The following is an 18,349-nucleotide window of genomic DNA, read 5'->3' on the forward strand; positions in this document are numbered from 1 at the left end:
CTACTAACCCAAACAGACAAATCAATGATAATGCATTCCCCAGTACAAATCTTGCTGAGTGTGCACATTTCCTGATCGCACGCTACTGGCCATGAAGCTGTGTCAGTCACCTTCTATAATCAGTCAAGTCCTGTTGCACAAAGGCCCATGGACGCCTTCATCCTTTTCTTTCAATAATAGGATTATGTCACAGCGTGACTCGCATATTCACACAAGTAGTGGTTCTATGTGGTGTGGCTTATTTCTACCAGTTATCTATTTACAGTAGTTGTTGTAGAAATGGTCCTCTGAGACTGTATCAGATCCATCCATACATAATATATCATCAAATTAAAAAAATAGGACAGTTAAGGGGAGTGAGGGTCTGAGAAGGCTCTTGTGGGTATTTGTATGAGTGAATGGTTTTTACCACATAGGCAACAATGATACTACAATTCTGCAAGAGCTGCGTTTAAGGTCATTGAGCCTGGACCAGGTATTGGGGCTATTTTCACTGTGATTGTGATAGCTGTAAACAAATGCAATAGTATTGTGATATTACTTAACCAACGTTAAGGATTGATAATTACATTAATCAATGTTTTGTTTGTTTGTTATTGTAACATCGCACTCAGCAATATTCCAGTTATATGATGGCGGTCTGTTAATAATCGAGTCTGGACCAGACAATCCAGTGATTGACTTCATGAGCATCGATCCACACACTTGGGATTTGGTGACATGCAGCAACCAAGTCAGTGAGCCTGACCACCCTATCCTTTTAGTCACCTGTTACGAAAAGCAAAGTCGCCTTTTACGACATGCATGGATTGCTGAAGATCTATTCTACCCCAAATCTTCACGGGTCCATTAATCTGTGTAATAGAAATGAATACAGTATTGCCAACAATGTAACAGTCAGCCATTTTCCTCCCTTTCCTAACTCAGATCAAATGGAAATGTGTCTGATTGGAAGTCGTAATCCTTGCTAACCAACAGCCGGCAATTCCATGAAAACTGAGTTTCCCGACCTGTAAGTTATGTTTTATTTATAACTGATTGCAACTATTGAAACATTGATTGTTATGCATGCTATTGACAATACCATTGGCGTTTTGAAATTCCTATCCATATTGTACAATCGTAGGGCAAGCAATTGTAATACATCATTTGTATGATATATCGTTACACACCAACAATTCTCAATATGGTCACTTGCAACACGGAATAATGGAGAACAGTTGCAGCCATAAGTTATCAGGTCAGTGGGTACAATTTGTGACAAATGTGAATGTGAAATGTAAAAGAGGGCCTGATTTTTGTTATGCCTGTTGTGTCTATATGAGATAGATATATATGAGCTAGGTTTTACACTGCTCTGAACAGTATTTCGGTTATATCTCAGCATGACAGCTTTCATGTTGAGAGAAACCAAAATTGTCGCAGGTCATACATGACCTTTACTTGTTTCACCTAAGGTCATTTAGTACGAGGATCATATCATGGTTGAATCTGGCATTCAACCCATTATTTCCTGGTACAACTAAGGGAAGCAACTCTACAGTGAACTGCAGTATCCATGGGCCCACAGTAACTAAGGAAACCACTCACTGGGGATGTAGTTTTGTTCCATCAGGGTTGATAAAGGCTGATAGTTCTGCTAACCCGAAGGCTTTGAGGGCTGACAGATTTACAGAAATGCCCAAACTGATCTTTAAATTTGAAGAATTCTACCAATCTTCAGACATATTCCTGTCTACATTTTTATTTGAGTATCAAGGTGGTGAATATGTCATATACAGTACTGATTTTGTTATTATGTCAAATACAATTGATTTGTCAATATGTAAATATATATTGATTTTGTCAAAGGCATATTCTGATAAACCACACAGATCTGACAAAGACTCCAGACTGTGACCATCCTTTGACAGTCATCAAAGGAACTATTACATTTAAACATCTTGTATTTAATGTGTTTCAACAACTATTTTTTAAAATAAAACTTTGTTCGCATCATGACTGAACACAGTTAGAGAATTTTGTGTGTCAAATACAAGTCCTAACTTAATGTCTGCCAATGTTTGAGTGTCGCTTTCACAACATTCACGCAGACAAACTGTAATACAATAGAATATAAATGAGTTCTGATTATAGTGGTTGCTTGGCAACAGATGCATGGGATTCTAAAGAAACCCCAGCTGAAGAGCTGAGCAAATGTCTTATCTCCATGTGACATAAGAATGTCAGGGTAATATAGGCAGCGCCGGAAATAACTCCATTCTGTAACTGGCCAGGGCATGCTCCATCCTAGAGGCCATGATGGCTTATCACACCTCACAGATGTTAACACAGACGTATGTTAACATCTGTCAGAACTAATCAAACAGAACACAGCAGTATGGACTGAGGATTAGTCTCCGAAAATACATAATTTTGAAAGAAACAAGCGACTACATATAACCTGAAAAGGAGCCCTGTGAGATGGGAGATTCAGAACATGGGAAATAGACTTGCTTCATTTTGGGCTACAGTATTATAATAAGGGCTGGGAGTAAGATAGACTTGCACAAATCTATAAGGCAACAATTATTAGTTTAAATCATAAGTTCCAGATTATGTAAATACTAAGAGCAAGTCGTTCCAGTAAGAGACTAGAATCCTTATGTTCACATATATAGACTTGCCTATTAGTATTAGGAGGATAGAATTACTACACATCCATGGACTTATCTTTCAGTACTGCCTTAGAACAAGGCTAGGCGAAAGGAAAAATAGTACGGTCTGTGAGACAGACTAATAAGCAGTAACGCAGCTTCAAGTCTGTGTATGTTACATAACATATTTTGGTTCTGGATCCGTTTCTGTGAGACTCTTTGTGAATGAATTAAGTACGCCATGGTCTGATGTTTTTGTTGTTGATGTTGTTATTATTGTTGACATCATCACCATTACTCTTCACAGCAGCCATGTTGACATGCCAACATGATCAAGATGAGAGGACAAGGTTGTAAGTCATCCTCCATTATTATTGAATGTCAGTAATCTGTTTACAGATGGGGATGTTCCTAGACAAATGGGATAGCAGATAAAAGTCTTCTAGTCTGAGCTATTACTTGCCACAGGTTTAACAGGCAGACAGCTAGTTGGGATTCTGGTCATCAGTCCTAGAAACCATGTTTGAAATAAGAGCCTGCCTGTAGGCACATGGCTGGTAGATCTCGTTTCGGGCCTATAGTTTCAAATTTGTATAGGTCCTTACGATCTGCATTAAATTTACGTGTCGATTTGTTTGTCACAGTTAACTGCAATTTTTTAAATGAGGGCCTGAAGGGTTTAGTCAGGATCTGAGGCCTCTAAAGACTGTGGGTCCTGATGGCAGCCTGGTAATTTTTCAAACACTGCCTGAAAACCATTCTTGCATTGTGATACACTGCAGCTAATGCTGATATACTGAGTACAAAACATATTTAACAAGAGAAAGCACAAGTTGTAATGAAAACGGTATCCAATGGTAGGGATGCGACGAGTCCAAATTTACCACCTGGGTACCCAGCCCCTTATTACCCGACCCAACCCGGGTACCGGCTGTAGGTCTCAAGACCAGAGATGGTTACAAAATGTCCCATTGGGAAAAGCTTGACCATTCCCCTGGCAAAATGTATTTAGACACACATATGAAACGATCTGGTCATGCATATGCTGAAGTTGACTCAAGTTTTATTTTTATTCAAACATATGAAGTCAGAACGAATGTGTGCATTGTCAGAAGGAAATGCGAACATTTGTCACTTATAGTGTAACCATAGATTTCTAGATAATTTTTGCCATTTAACAATATATCATGTGACTAACCATAGGTCCGGGTAGTCCTGTGAGAACCAGGGCCCTACTTAGTACCCACCTGACCCAAGTACCCGAGTTACCCGTCCCAGCCCTATCTAATGGGGATGAGTGTGGGAATTGTTTTTATTACACACTTAAACTTTGCAAATTGAAAAAAACACTTCACAGTCAGGTTTGCGTGTTTATACAACATTTGTAGCTGATGACTCTGCCATAGACTGTCCTCTTTACTGTGACCTGGCAATTATGTGCGTAGCTTTCTCCCAGATTGATCATAAGAAGAGATAAGATGCAGTTTTAAAAAACATGTTCATAATAGCCTAACATCACCACAAACATCACCAAGTTAGAAATATCTGCATGGAACAGGAAGACATAGCTTAATAATCTCAAGTTCGTTTCAGTGAAGGTGAGGGGAGCCTGGGAGATGATGGACTCCTTTACTCATGCCATGTTGGTTGAGTGAGTGGTTGAGTGAGTGGTTGAGTGGTTGAGTGAGTGGTTGAGTGAGTGAGTGAGTGAGTGAGTGAGTGAGTGAGTGAGTGGTTAAGTGAATTAGTGGGTGAGTGGTTGGGTGAGTGAGTGAGTGGTTGAGTGGTTGAGTGAGTGAGTGGTTGAGTGGTTGAGTGAGTGAGTGGTTGAGTGGTTGAGTGAGTGGTTGGTTGAGTGAGTGAGTGAGTGGGTGCTTGGTTGAGTGGTTGGTTGAGTGAGTGGTTGAGTGAGTGAGTGGTTGAGTGAGTGAGTGAGTGGTTGAGTGGTTGGTTGAGTGGTTGGTTGAGTGAGTGAGTGAGTGAGTGAGTGAGTGAGTGAGTGAGTGAGTGAGTGAGTGAGTGAGTGAGTGAGTGAGTGAGTGAGTGAGTGGTTGAGTGGTTGAGTGAGTGGTTGAGTGAGTGGTTGGTTGAGTGGTTGAGTGAGTGGTTGAGTGAGTGAGTGAGTGAGTGAGTGAGTGGTTGAGTGGTTGAGTGGTTGAGTGAGTGAGTGAGTGAGTGGTTGGTTAAGTGAATTAGTGGGTGAGTGGTTGGGTGAGTGAGTGGTTGAGTGAGTGAGTGGTTGAGTGGTTGAGTGAGTGAGTGAGTGGTTGAGTGAGTGGTTGGTTAAGTGAATTAGTGGGTGAGTGGTTGGGTGAGTGAGTGAGCGGTTGAGTGGTTGAGTGAGTGAGTGAGTGGTTGAGTGAGTGAGTGAGTGGTTGAGTGAGTGGTTGGTTGAGTGGTTGGTTGAGTGAGTGAGTGAGTGGGTGGTTGGTTGAGTGGTTGGTTGAGTGGTTGGTTGAGTGAGTGGTTGAGTGAGTGGTTGAGTGAGTGAGTGGTTGAGTGAGTGAGTGAGTGAGTGGTTGAGTGAGTGAGTGAGTGAGTGGTTGAGTGAGTGAGTGGTTGGTTGAGTGGTTGAGTGAGTGGTTGGGTGAGTGAGTGAGTGAGTGAGTGAGTGAGTGAGTGAATGAGTGGTTGGTTGAGTGGTTGAGTGAGTGAGTGGTTGAGTGAGTGGTTGAGTGGTTGAGTGAGTGAGTGGTTGAGTGAGTGAGTGAGTGGTTGGTTGAGTGAGTGAGTGAGTGAGTGGTTGGTTGAGTGGTTGAGTGAGTGGTTGGTTGAGTGAGTGAGTGAGTGAGTGGTTGGTTGAGTGGTTGAGTGAGTGGTTGGTTGAGTGGTTGAGTGAGTGGTTGGTTGAGTGGTTGAGTGGTTGGTTGAGTGGTTGAGTGAGTGGTTGAGTGAGTGGTTGAGTGAGTGAGTGAGTGGTTGGTTGAGTGGTTGGTTGAGTGGTTGAGTGAGTGGTTGAGTGAGTGGTTGAGTGAGTGAGTGAGTGAGTGAGTGAGTGAGTGAGTGAGTGAGTGGTTGAGTGAGTGAGGTTTAACGCTGAAGAGTTATATCAAGGCATGTCAAACCTAGAAACATAATAGGGGCGAACCAGGATTTATACCCACAGGTATTTATATCCTAGGTTTCTGGTGTGCCAAAGGGATGCAACTATACACAGCGAATTGCAGTGCCTATCATGACAGGGCCATCCGTGCCTCCCAGTTCATATTTTATGAAATTGTTGTAATTACTGTTATAAACACCACTCAGAAGCTCTAAAGATACATAACACAGGATTTCATCAGTTGATCATAATGAGGACATTTCTAAAAGCTGTCACATAGTCAAAGGGGGTTACTCATATTTGCAACACACAGGTCAAGGTTGTTACTAGACTGCAGCGATTGTTGTGTTGTGTTGTGTTGTGGATTAGAGATACTCTGAACCTATTTAATGCCTTGATACTTGCATTACTACAATGCACAAAGTGTCTGTATACTCCCTCTCACTAGTTCAAATGTATGTGTTCACAAGCTGCAATGGATCAAAGGCAACTCCAAAAACTCACAGCCCTGACAAATTCAACTTTCATCAGGAAGTAGAGTAGACAAGTACAATTGCACAATACTGCCAACGCCCACCATTTGAATGACTAACTGATTACCCAACATAACCCAATAAAACTGTGTGCAGTTACACATTGTCCTGAATTTCTAAATTCACGATAAACTAAGAAATATAACCAGGTGTATCTTGGAATTGAACCAACAATCATTGGATTCAGGCATGTCAAGGGAGACAACTCTGCCTCATGAATTGCAGCACCAAAGATTCATAGATGACATACAGAGCTATGAATATGTCACTGCACTGTAAAACTGTGTTAATTGTTCTCACATAACAGATTTGACCACCCATAGCCAAATGCCACAACCATAAAATGAAAGAAAAATAGGTCCAATATACAATATGTAGTTTCATTTGACCGATGCTCTACATTTCATGGATTAGAAAGTAAAGATACAAAAATCTAACAAATGTAAGTGTTCACCTTGTGAATAATATTTATTCTGACGTATTTACACTTAATCTCCAACAACAGCAAACACCAAATACAGAGAAATAGGCCTTCTGTGACAGAAGCAAAAAATACACCATATTCACCATAACAAGCACCCCAGGCTTAAAAAATTGACACAGTAGGGGGGCCTCTAACTTAAACCATACACCACAAAAAATTAATGAAGCTTAAACCTTTTCAATAATTGTTACTGAGGCACTTATACAGCCTTTCTACACTGTTATGTTTTCTGTAAAAAATGTGTTATGTACCCCCAACAAAATGTCTGTCATACATATTTTAGGGTTTAGTGTTGGGCACCAATAAAGATGATTGCACTTACAAAAATTACTTACAAGATTAAAGACTGGACCGAAGCACTTAATACAGTAAATACGGTATATTCTGTTCTTAGCAGTACCCACTGACCAAACAGCTTTATGAAGATAACTTTAAAAAAAATACTGAAAAACACAAATGTATTTTTATTTCAACCTAACCAAGGTAAAGAGGTAGCAACATGTCTGTAAACCATACAGTCAAAAAGTCATGCAGGAGGACATGCTGTATCCTAGCAACAGACCAGCCAATCAGAACAAGTGGGGCGATATGCAAGTTACACCATCTCCCTGCACACAGGGGCTGGCCCACCACGGGGTTGGGATCGATAGGTGGGTTAGAGTTACTCACTCTGCATTTAGTCCAAGCCAGGATTTACCACGGTCCTGGAAGATCAGTGCTTGATTGATGGGGAAACATCAAGGATTAACTCAAATTTCACCCAGCTTATATCTCCTTGAAAGATTCATGTGAAGTGTCTGAGAACCTCATGGATCATAGATGTGTACACGGCATTTAACGAGAGATGGGATTGGCTGATGTGAATGTTTACCTGGGAGTGAGTGAGTGAGTGAGTTAGTGAGTGAGTGAATGTTGTTTTGTGGCAAAAGCTACATTCCAGCTTGATCACACTGTCTGTGTGTAAATGAGTGGCAAACCAGTGAAGTGAAATGGGGTTTTACCATGTTGTTCCACATAACTGCACTGGAGTAAGATTGAACACAGTTTTAATTGGCTAGAGCATTTAACTCGTACCACGTACGAGTCTCATCAACTCATCAACTGAATAACGGACATGAAGTAGCAACAGATAGTCACATGACGTCATAATATTTAGGAGAACTATGACGCCACAATACCAAGGTGACAATGGACAAATAACATACGCCTTTACATTTAACTTAGGCGCGTACTTATGAACATGATCATGAACCTACATTGTTTAAAAAAGAGCAACATTTCATTCATAAATACGCGCCTAATTATGCCTGAGAGTTAGAACTTTACTGTGCTTTTTCTATGTGTGTGTGTGTGCGTGCGTGCATGCGTGCGTGAGTGCGTGCGTGCATGTGTGCAGATGAATTCCTGTTTTATAGTGCAAACCCACTGAGATACTACAGTTTAACATGGATTCAACAAACAGAAACAGTATACTGACCCCTAGCCAATCAGTCCTCATTTTATGGAGAGCTAGCGATATACGGTCACTTTGATGTGTAAAGCTATATTGTCATGCCCCTCACAGCTGCAGTTGTTGTGGTATACCCATATATTTATGCAAAACAATATGTAATGCACACCAAAAAGCTTGCAAACGGCCCATCAGTTGATATTTCAGAATAAGTGTGTTTGTTTACCAACAAGATTAAAGTCAGGTCACATGATAAGTCTCACCCACAGTGTCATCACTGGAGCAGAAACGGAATAAGGCAAGCAGAGCCGAGTAAGCTCAAGAGTTATCAGTTATTGTTTACAAACAAAGCTGGAGAACAGTCGGTGTTCTCACCCTTTGATGCAACATACAGTGAGGTGTTGAGGGGGAGAAGATGTGTGTGTGTTGTAATGCATCAGTAAAGATGGTAGTAACTTTATTTGTAATGATTGTCACTGGCAGCGAATGACTTAAATGCTCATAAAATGTTGAGTTCTGTAGTGACCAGATTTTAACAGAAAGTGTGACCTTGGAGGTTTACAAATATAATAGACTTCATCAATCAAGAAGTTTCTGGTTGGGTCAGTTTCTAAAAGTTTGGCTGTACATAAGAGTGACATGCAGCGGATTCGAGACCATTTACAACCAGATTTACCACGTGCTGAGTGGATACCTATCTGAAAACTCTGATTTCCTGCTAACTTCCAACAACCTTCCAGACTCAAGAACAGCACACAGGCCTCTTTCAAAATATGTGACAGTGACAAATTCTGGACATGCGTGACATATTTTGTAGGGCTGTTATTGCTGCGGCCGCTTATTTGACCCACTGTACTACCTTTTGTGACTGTAAAACTGTTTGTCTCAATAAAATCTGTTGATTATTCACTGATCTTATGTGGTCATTTACTGATTTCAAAGTTTAGTTCTGTACAAACTTTGGGTTAACTTTGGCATTTCAATTTAGAAATGACCTCCCCACAGTGTAAGAGTGAGGAGTCTGATTCCCTCCCGGTTATTGCACCGGGGAGGTGTTGAAGAGAGGGATGACGTCACCAGCCTTTCCAACTAAATGTCACTCAACACATTACAGAGCTTTATCCGGGCTGGGCCACAACTGGCAGACAACTGTTCCACTTGAATTCTCTCACGTGCTTCATGGAAACACTGCAACATTCGATTACCTACTGCCATCAAGTGCATGTCAAAATATCCACACATCTGGTTAAACATTAGCATGAAGTCTACTCGTTGGAGGTGGAGGGGACGTGTGTGTTTGACCATCACACAGTTTAACCAGCGCTTTTAAATCGTTCACACTTCAATGAACCCAATTCTAAATTATTATTGCCTTCAACTATGATAAGACAGTACAGTCAAAAAACGTTGTGTCGAGGGGACCTACGTAAACTCTTCAGGGTTTGACACAACCACTAATGATAAATAAAGAAGGAATATGCAGGGACCAAGCTTTTACTCTGAGACAACCGTTAGTTCAACACATCAAAGTTCGACACAACACTGTTTGACTGTATATATTAATGCATTATTGCCAGAAGGTATATCAAGAAATACTGAGGATTATCAAAAATATATCAAGATGTCAAAGTTCAAGAAAAGCAGAGACTTAAAGCTGGACCATATTATCCAGAACGATTCTGTTTAGACCATAAAGGTATTTGTCACCTCCTACCCATGCTTATCATCATAGGCAACTGACAGGGTTGGATGGTCAGGCTCGCTGACTTGGTTGATGCATATCATCGTATCCCAATTGTGTAGATCGATGCTCATGATGTCAATGACTGGATTGTCTGGCCCAGACTTGATTATGTACAGACCGCTGTCATATAGCTGGAATATTGCTGAGTGACGCATCAAACAAACAAAATATTGATTCAATAAAGTTTCACTGTTTCAACCCTACAGCAACAGTACATAATTAGTAATGATACAAGATGTTATTAGTTATCAATTACTACAGTTACCATGGATTATATTAAAGGGAGCTGATATCTACAACAGTGAAGTCTACAGTACACAGCTCCCAGGCTCCCCAGATACAGCGGGGAGATCATGTGACGTGCCACTTTCACCTCGAACTTCACCATAGGATGCAGCTGAGGACCTAGATTCACAGTGCAGCCTCTCGATGGTGTAAACGTATTACAAACAGCCCCCCACAGGAAGAAAGTGTGGTGCAGGTTTGGGTTGAGTTCCATCTGCTTCCCACAAACCATGTTTAAATGTGAAGAAGTCAGGGATTGTTAGTTTCAGTTCAGTTTAGTCTGCCATTCTCACAACCTTATTAATTCAAAGGACCTGATGGGGTAGATTGTTTAGCGTAAATGTAAAAATGAGTGAAATTTTATTGTCAAAGATTAACACAATAACATCAATAAAAAACTGCAAAAATTGATACTTACTACTTATTGTAGTAATGCTTAAATCTTGTAAACATCATATAACTAGATGTAACAACAAAACAAATCCAGTCAGTGTTTGTTTAGTCTGTCTTACAGACCCTGATACATTTATATCAACTACAGCCCATGCAAGTCTATAATGTTTGGCAAGTCTAGATTACTGCAGTATCTGAAAATGAAGAGAATCACTGGGCTCCCTTTTTATTAGATTTTTATTTTCTGTATATGTTCACTTCAGAGACTATATGTTAGTCTAGTGTTTGTTATTTGAAATACAAAATACAATAATGAGACAAAAGTAGAACTAGCTGTTCCCATGTGTCCCTACAGACAGAGTGATCATCCACATTCACATGGATATATAATTTGGGATTTCAGAATCAACTTGTCAGCTTAAAATGAAAATGTAATGACTACTGAATAAAGGCCCCATAATTTTACTGACTCGTGACTTGTAACAGAAGACCCTCATTTGTGGAACACGTTCTAGTATAAGAACTGATCAAATTTGTTCAATGATGCATCTAGACAAGGGAGACAATATAAAAACATAAGTTGTCTCCCCTTTACTTCAATGTCACAGGATGACCTTGGTTCCATACATACCATAAGTAGGTGCATTTGTGCTGCATGAACAATCTTACACTTATTCACAACAAATCTCAAGAGTCATCTGTCCATTAATTTCTTGTGTACAGCTGTGGCTCATGTTTCTCCTTACAGTCGCAAGAACCAACATCACGTCATGAAATAGCATATAACTAACAATTCTAGCCTAATGCCCAGTCTTGCACCATGACAGTGGAATTTATAGACAAACTTATTATTTCTAAAACTCTTGGCAAGTCTAGATTTCCTTGAATTCACATGGTCGCAGGAAAGGTTCTCTTGCAAAAATATATGATTATTTTAAAGAAATGTTTTCATAGACTGTTAGTCTACCTAGTGCCCTAACAAGACAAGAAGGGCATTATTGTGTGTGATGCAGTACTGGCTTGACTCCGCACTCATGATTCTGCTGAAGCTGGCCCAAGGGTGTGAAGATACCGACTGATATACTTGGCATTAAGGCCAGAGTGTTAGGCAGACATACATATATTCAGACATCTACACTTCCCGATCTTGGCTAACTCAGAGAACCACCCAACAAAATCCACAATACAGCTCTTGTTGGACTGGGAGTTGACCAAGACAATAAATATCTGCCCATGCACCGACCTTCACCATTTTCCCCATGCCTTTGTACAGTATATTTTTATTCAGACAATTAGTTCATCACTGGATTTTGACCATGGTTCAGTTATTGGTGCATTCATTTAAAGGAAATGACTAAAAAAAGACTTTCAGTTTGTGAAGATCAGAAAATATAATCACAACCATTCCATTCAGAGGGGAGGTGAAATGGGGTTTAACGTTGCGTCCAAGATTATTGCACTTATTTAGTGACGTGCATGTATGTGTGTGTGTCTGCTTTTACTAGTCCAGACTGATGCCGATTCATAGTGCTAGCCCACTGAGATACCATGCCATATCCCACTCAGACACAGTATACTGACTCCGAGCTGACCAGTCCTTGTTTTAGCACCTTAATGCCAAGCACCAGACTGGGTAACAACAAGTACCTTCTTTTAACGTCTTTTGGTGTGACGCGGCCCAGGATCTAACCTTGTACCTTCAGCTCTCCGGGCGGACGCTCTATCACTAGACCACGGAGGAGGTCTATTCCATTCAGAAAATTTATATTTCTATGCTAATGGTAATAATGTAAGCAGTTACTTTAGCTATATAGACCCAAGAAAGATTTAAGCCACCTTGTTCATGGATAGGACCGAAGAAATTCTAAAATAACTAATTAAGTTAAATGGTGGGCATATGAAATGTACATTTATATTTACCCTAATTGAACCTTTTCAAGAATTTACCCCTCATTGACTTTCATAACACTATCAACACTCAGTATCCATTGTGACCATCTGATCTACATTCGAGAGTTGAGTTGAGTTGAGTTGAGTTGAGTTGAGTTGAGTTGAGGTGAAACTGGATTTAGTGTCGCCTTCCAAGATTATTGTACTTAAATAGCAGCGTGCATGTGCCAGGCAAGGTAACAGCAAGTACCATCTTTAGCGCTTTTCAGTATGACATGGCTCTGGGGTTGAACCACCGACCTTCCACTCTCTGGGTGGATGCTCTGCGGTGTCAACACAACACACTGTAGACCTATTAGTTTTTTCCACAGAAATGTTTATTTATGACTGCAAAAGATAACACATACACCTTCTATGCACCTGGGTATTGTATTATTGACTGACATAATACATGACAGGCATACCTTACATAGGGAACAACATGTTCCAGTGGAGAAAATTGACTCTCGACATGCTAAAGATCAAACTGATAATCGGCAATGTAAAGTGTGACCTCATTTGGATCAGTGAAAACAAATGTTCTACAGGGCACCATGACATAAACTGCAAAATGATCTCACAGTACATCATCAACAGCTCATTAGAGGTCGTCATCAATGCACATTCAAAGGTTAGAAGACCTAAAACATCATGTGACCTATCCATGTAATAACAGCATTTCAATCCTGCATACAACACCAGTATGTGACCTACCAATACATCTTAATTGAAAGTAACCATTTATTCAAACAAATATTTAAGCATCTAATGTTTTTGCAAAGCACAGCCCCCACGCCCACAGTGATTGGGAAGTTAGGGTACCACTGCATTGTATATGAAACACAAGCCATTTGTTATAGTGGTATTAATTCTTCTGATAACTCGATCGCAAATCCTTGGCACTGAAGGGTCGCACATGGCTTCGTTACACAAACCTCTGTTATTGCTACGACTGTCGTAAGTCTATGTTAAAGTATGGGAGTTACAATTATCATCGCGCTACAATTGCTTTGTGGAACAAAGCCACATTTTCTACTGAGTAGTCAAGGGCCCGTTTCAAAAACCCTCTTATCACTACAACTGTCATAATATAAGTCTATGTTGAAGTATATGTGACTTACGATCATCATAGCACTACGATCGCTTTATGCAATGGAGCCATTATTTTCTACGGATTAGTCAAGGGCCCGTTCCACAAACCTTCTTATAACGACTGTTGTAAGTCTGTGCAAAAGTATGGGAGTTACGATCATCATAGCACTAGTTACGATCGCTTTATGCAATGAAGCCATATTTTCTACCGAGTAGTCAAGGGCTCCATTCCACAAACCTACCTTATCGCTACAGCTGTCATAAGTCTATGTTAAAGTATGGTAGTTACAGTTATCATAGCGCATCACTTTGTGGAACGGAGCCATGTTGTATATTAGTAGGTCAAGGTTGGGAACATTTGACCAGACAAGCATCATCTCAGCTGTTTGTTCATAAACAGTTTGTGTAAGGACTTATGGATACATAACTTCCCTGATACCTACATAAGTTTGATAATGTTGGTTTGTTTGTTGTTTAACACCCCACTCAGCAATATTACAGTTATATAATGGTGGTCTGTAAATAATCACGTCTGCACCAGACAATCCAGTGATTGACATCATGACCATTGATCCACACAATTGGGATCAATGACATGCATCAACTAAGTCAGTGAGCCTGACCACCCGATCCCATCAGTCGCCTCTTACGCCAAGAATAGTCGCCTTTTACAGCAAGCATGGGCTGCTGAAGACCTATTCTACCCCTGATCTTCACGGGTTGTTTGATAATGTAAGCTGCCCTTGAGGATTAAGCACCCATGAAATGAACACCGCCACCTTGAAGAAAGTTCCCAGATCACCTCTTACACCCAGGGCTGTGCCGGTACGTGTACTTGACTGACATGCAATCTACATGTAATGGACATGATCTCGCCCACTGTAGGGTTGGCAGGTGCAGGTGCTCCGTCACACAACATGTTCGTTCTTAATATCTTAACAATGACAGATTTATCACAAAACTTGTGATGCAACTATGAAACAATATTTAATATAATTTTTCATTCTGTAAGCTCTATGAATCATGCTACAGTATTAACACTAAACCTGACCTGATCACGGTGAACACATTTATCACTTCAGGGGTTAATCTGACTGAGTCTGGTAGTTAATTACCTGACTATAATAGGCTTTTGTTGTGTTAGTTGAGATAAGCCTGAGACTGATGTCTGGGTGCCACATGGTCCGAGTGATGGAAAACAAACAGCAGACTTGACTCATGAAGAAATACACAGATTTGTCAAAACACTACACAAATAAACATCTCATTATTACTGATATAAGTACACTGAGATATACTGCAAGTCAAATATGTCCAAATATTATTTATTTATTCGCCTGAATGTAACCAGTCATGCTGGCAAGGACAGAGAAGCCATTATTCACTGGTGTACTGAGGGATTGCACATCCATCATTACGACCCTAGGAAAGAGTCAATATGTTGGGTTAAACCCCGATTTGAACAGTACTTCAGTTATGTACCGTATATCGCCGGCTATAAAGCGACCCCACGTAAAGCGACCCCTGTACAAGCCTTTAAAATTGATGCTAATTTATATACCCCGCCTATTAAGTGAATCGGAATGAAGCATGTCACCAGCCCATACACAATCCCTACATTTGCAACAAAAACGTGTTTGTCTTCCGCAGAAAAAAAATACATCGTTTCCCTTCGAAATTCAGGGAAACAAACAGATCATAAAAAATTAAACTTGGTCAAAACAAATTTAAAAGTTGAGATAAAAATGATCATTTACTGATTAAATTGTATTTCCTGTTCTGATAGGCATTGTTTCATATGAGGAGATTTAGATTACCGTATGTTGATGTGTGTCAGTTTAAAGTGGGAGAAGGCCGAAGGTGACACAGGTCATAGAAGTTACTCACATGGGTGAAAACAATGAACATGGGTAAGTTGCTGACAGCCCACAAGGCCCGACTTTTAAAACTTTGTTTACCAATCTGACAAATAAAAAATAATCTAATAAAAAAGAACAAATGAAAAACTGTGTTCTTTTATTCCGCCGACCAGAAATATGTAAAATGTAAAAAAAAAAAAATCTCACCTCATTTACTGCAAATTATATAAAGATATTATTTAAAATACTATATTGATAAAAGTTAAAATTAATCTTTAAAACTTCAAAACACAACGAATGATGATGAATCATTAGTCTTCCTGCTCCCCCCATTTTATTTGTTATAGCGTGTCTACATTACCTGTCCTAGGATATACTTCATACGAAGTGTAGACGTTTGGTATGGACTAGGTAGGATATATGAGAAAACCTGGTCCTAATGCTTAGTCTTTGAAAATATATTATTCTGATAGAAACAAATAACTGTATATAAGTTAAAAAGGAGACCCAGTGAGATGTAGGAAATCTAGACTTGCTTTATTTACTCTCTCTCTCTCTCTCTCTCACACACACAGTCATGGCACAGGACTCAAGGAAACAAGACTTGGTTTTGTCTGATCTAGACTTACCTAGGTTTTTAGTAAAAATAAATATCTCTCTGTATATATATGCAAATTCCACAGTCATTGTGCAGGACTACAGGTCCTTCACCAGCTAAGGCCTAAGTAGGTCCTCTCATACCTCCCAGACTGCCAGTATCTGTGTGGAATTCATGTACAAGCAGTCTGGTCAACAGCCAGAGATATAAGGACAGATGACCATTCAGTATGAATTACACAAGCACCTGGTGACAAGTCTAAGGCAGACTACCAATTGTCTCTGGTCACTGCACACACCTAATTAGAGAACAAATCCTCTTGTGATAGATAAACCCATGAGCGAACATGAACATTTTTCAGTAAAACATTAATCAGCCTGCACTTGAATTTGCATTTTCCCCACTGATCTGACCAGCCCAAACAGATTAATGTGTGATAAATAAGTCTTGACTGAAAAAGAAATCACAATGTGTTACCAAATTTACAAACCTGAACTGATTTTGTGTTAGTATCATGAATTAGTAAAACATACAGATCTTTTTGTTGGCTGGACATATGGCACACCATTTTTTATCTACCCTCGACATGCCTTGAAAGGGAATGTAAATAGTATCATACCACTAAGGTTAGTCATGTCCATTGTTCCAGCCGGTCATTATTCTATGTAACAACGCCTGCACACACCAAGGTCTGATGATTGGATACAGTCAATAGGGGAGCGCGTCTCGGTTCACAGTTTTGCATTGTTGCGAAAAGCGCATTGCGGTTGTGGCCCACGTCTTTTCATCAGATAGCATCCAACCTGTGGGTGATATCGATCTGTCGGTGATATGGATACCTTGATCCATATCAATGGTGTTATCACTTTAAGTCAAACAATTCCCCATACACTTAAACTCTGTTTGTTCATATTTTATTGTTTCACGGTATATTAATGGAAAGGTAATTTATAGGATGCTAGACAAAACCCAATGACAACAATCAATACCCAAAAGTCCAATGAAAGAGTCTTTGATATGCTTCCTGACTCCTCCCTTCTGACCCCATCACCACAGTCAGCTATGCTTCCAGTTTAGGCTACAGACTGGCAAGACCACAAGACTCCCCCCTTCTGCCCCAATCACCACAGTCTGCCATATGCTTCCAGTTTAAGCTATAGACTGGCAAGACCACAATACTCCTCCCTTCTGCCCCCATCACCACAGTCTGCCATATGCTTCCAGTTTAAGCTATAGACTGGCAAGACCACAAGACTCCCCCCTTCTGCCCCCATCACCTCAGTATGCCATGCTTCCAGTTTAAGCTATAGACTGGCAAGACCACAAGACTCCCCCCTTCTGCCCCAATCACCACAGTCTGCCATATGCTTCCAGTTTAAGCTATAGCCTGGCAAGACCACAAGACCCCCCCCTTCTGCCCCAATCACCACAGTCTGCCATATGCTTCCAGTTTAAGCTATAGCCTGGCAAGACCACAAGACTCCTCCCTTCTGCCCCAATCACCACAGTCTGCCATATGCTTCCAGTTTAAGCTATAGACTGGCAAGACCTCAAGACTCCTCCCTTCTGCCCCAATCACCACAGTATGCCATATGCTTCCAGTTTAAGCTATAGACTGGCAAGACCACAAGGCTCCCCTCTTCTGCCCCAATCACCACAGTCTGCCATATGCTTCCAGTTTAAGCTATAGACTGGCAAGACCACAAGACTCCTCCCTTCTGCCCCCATCACCACAGTCTGCCATATGCTTCCAGTTTATGCTATAGACTGGCAAGACCACAAGACTCCTCCCTTCTGCCCCAATCACCACAGTCTGCCATGCTTCCAGTTTATGCTATAGACTGGCAAGACCACAAGACTCCTCCCTTCTGCCCCAATCACCACAGTCTGCCATGCTTCCAGTTTAAGCTATAGACTGGCAAGACCACAAGACTCCTCCCTTCTGCCCCAATCACCACAGTATGCCATATGCTTCCAGTTTAAGCTATAGCCTGGCAAGACCACAAGACTCCCCCCTTCTGCCCCAATCACCACAGTCTGCCATATGCTTCCAGTTTAAGCTATAGACTGGCAAGACCACAAGACTCCCCCCTTCTGCCCCAATCACCACAGTCTGCCATGCTTCCAGTTTATGCTATAGACTGGCAAGACCACAAGACTCCTCCCTTCTGCCCCCATCACCACAGTCTGCCATGCTTCCAGTTTAAGCTATAGACTGGCAAGACCACAAGACTCCCCCCTTCTGCCCCCATCACCACAGTCTGCCATGCTTCCAGTTTAGGCTATAGACTGGCAAGACCACA

General features: G+C 40.8%; 1 protein-coding gene across 2 annotated transcripts in view; it reads right to left on the minus strand.

Moving 5' to 3' along the window:
• LOC139442349 (vam6/Vps39-like protein) overlaps window positions 1–18,349 on the minus strand; it is a 99,025-nt gene that overhangs the window by 32,498 nt on the left and 48,178 nt on the right. The gene's annotated exons all lie outside the window — the stretch shown is intronic.

Source organism: Haliotis cracherodii, unplaced genomic scaffold, assembly GCF_022045235.1.
Source record: "Haliotis cracherodii isolate W230 unplaced genomic scaffold, xgHalCrac1.p SCAF_5, whole genome shotgun sequence".
Lineage (NCBI taxonomy): Eukaryota > Metazoa > Mollusca > Gastropoda > Lepetellida > Haliotidae > Haliotis > Haliotis cracherodii.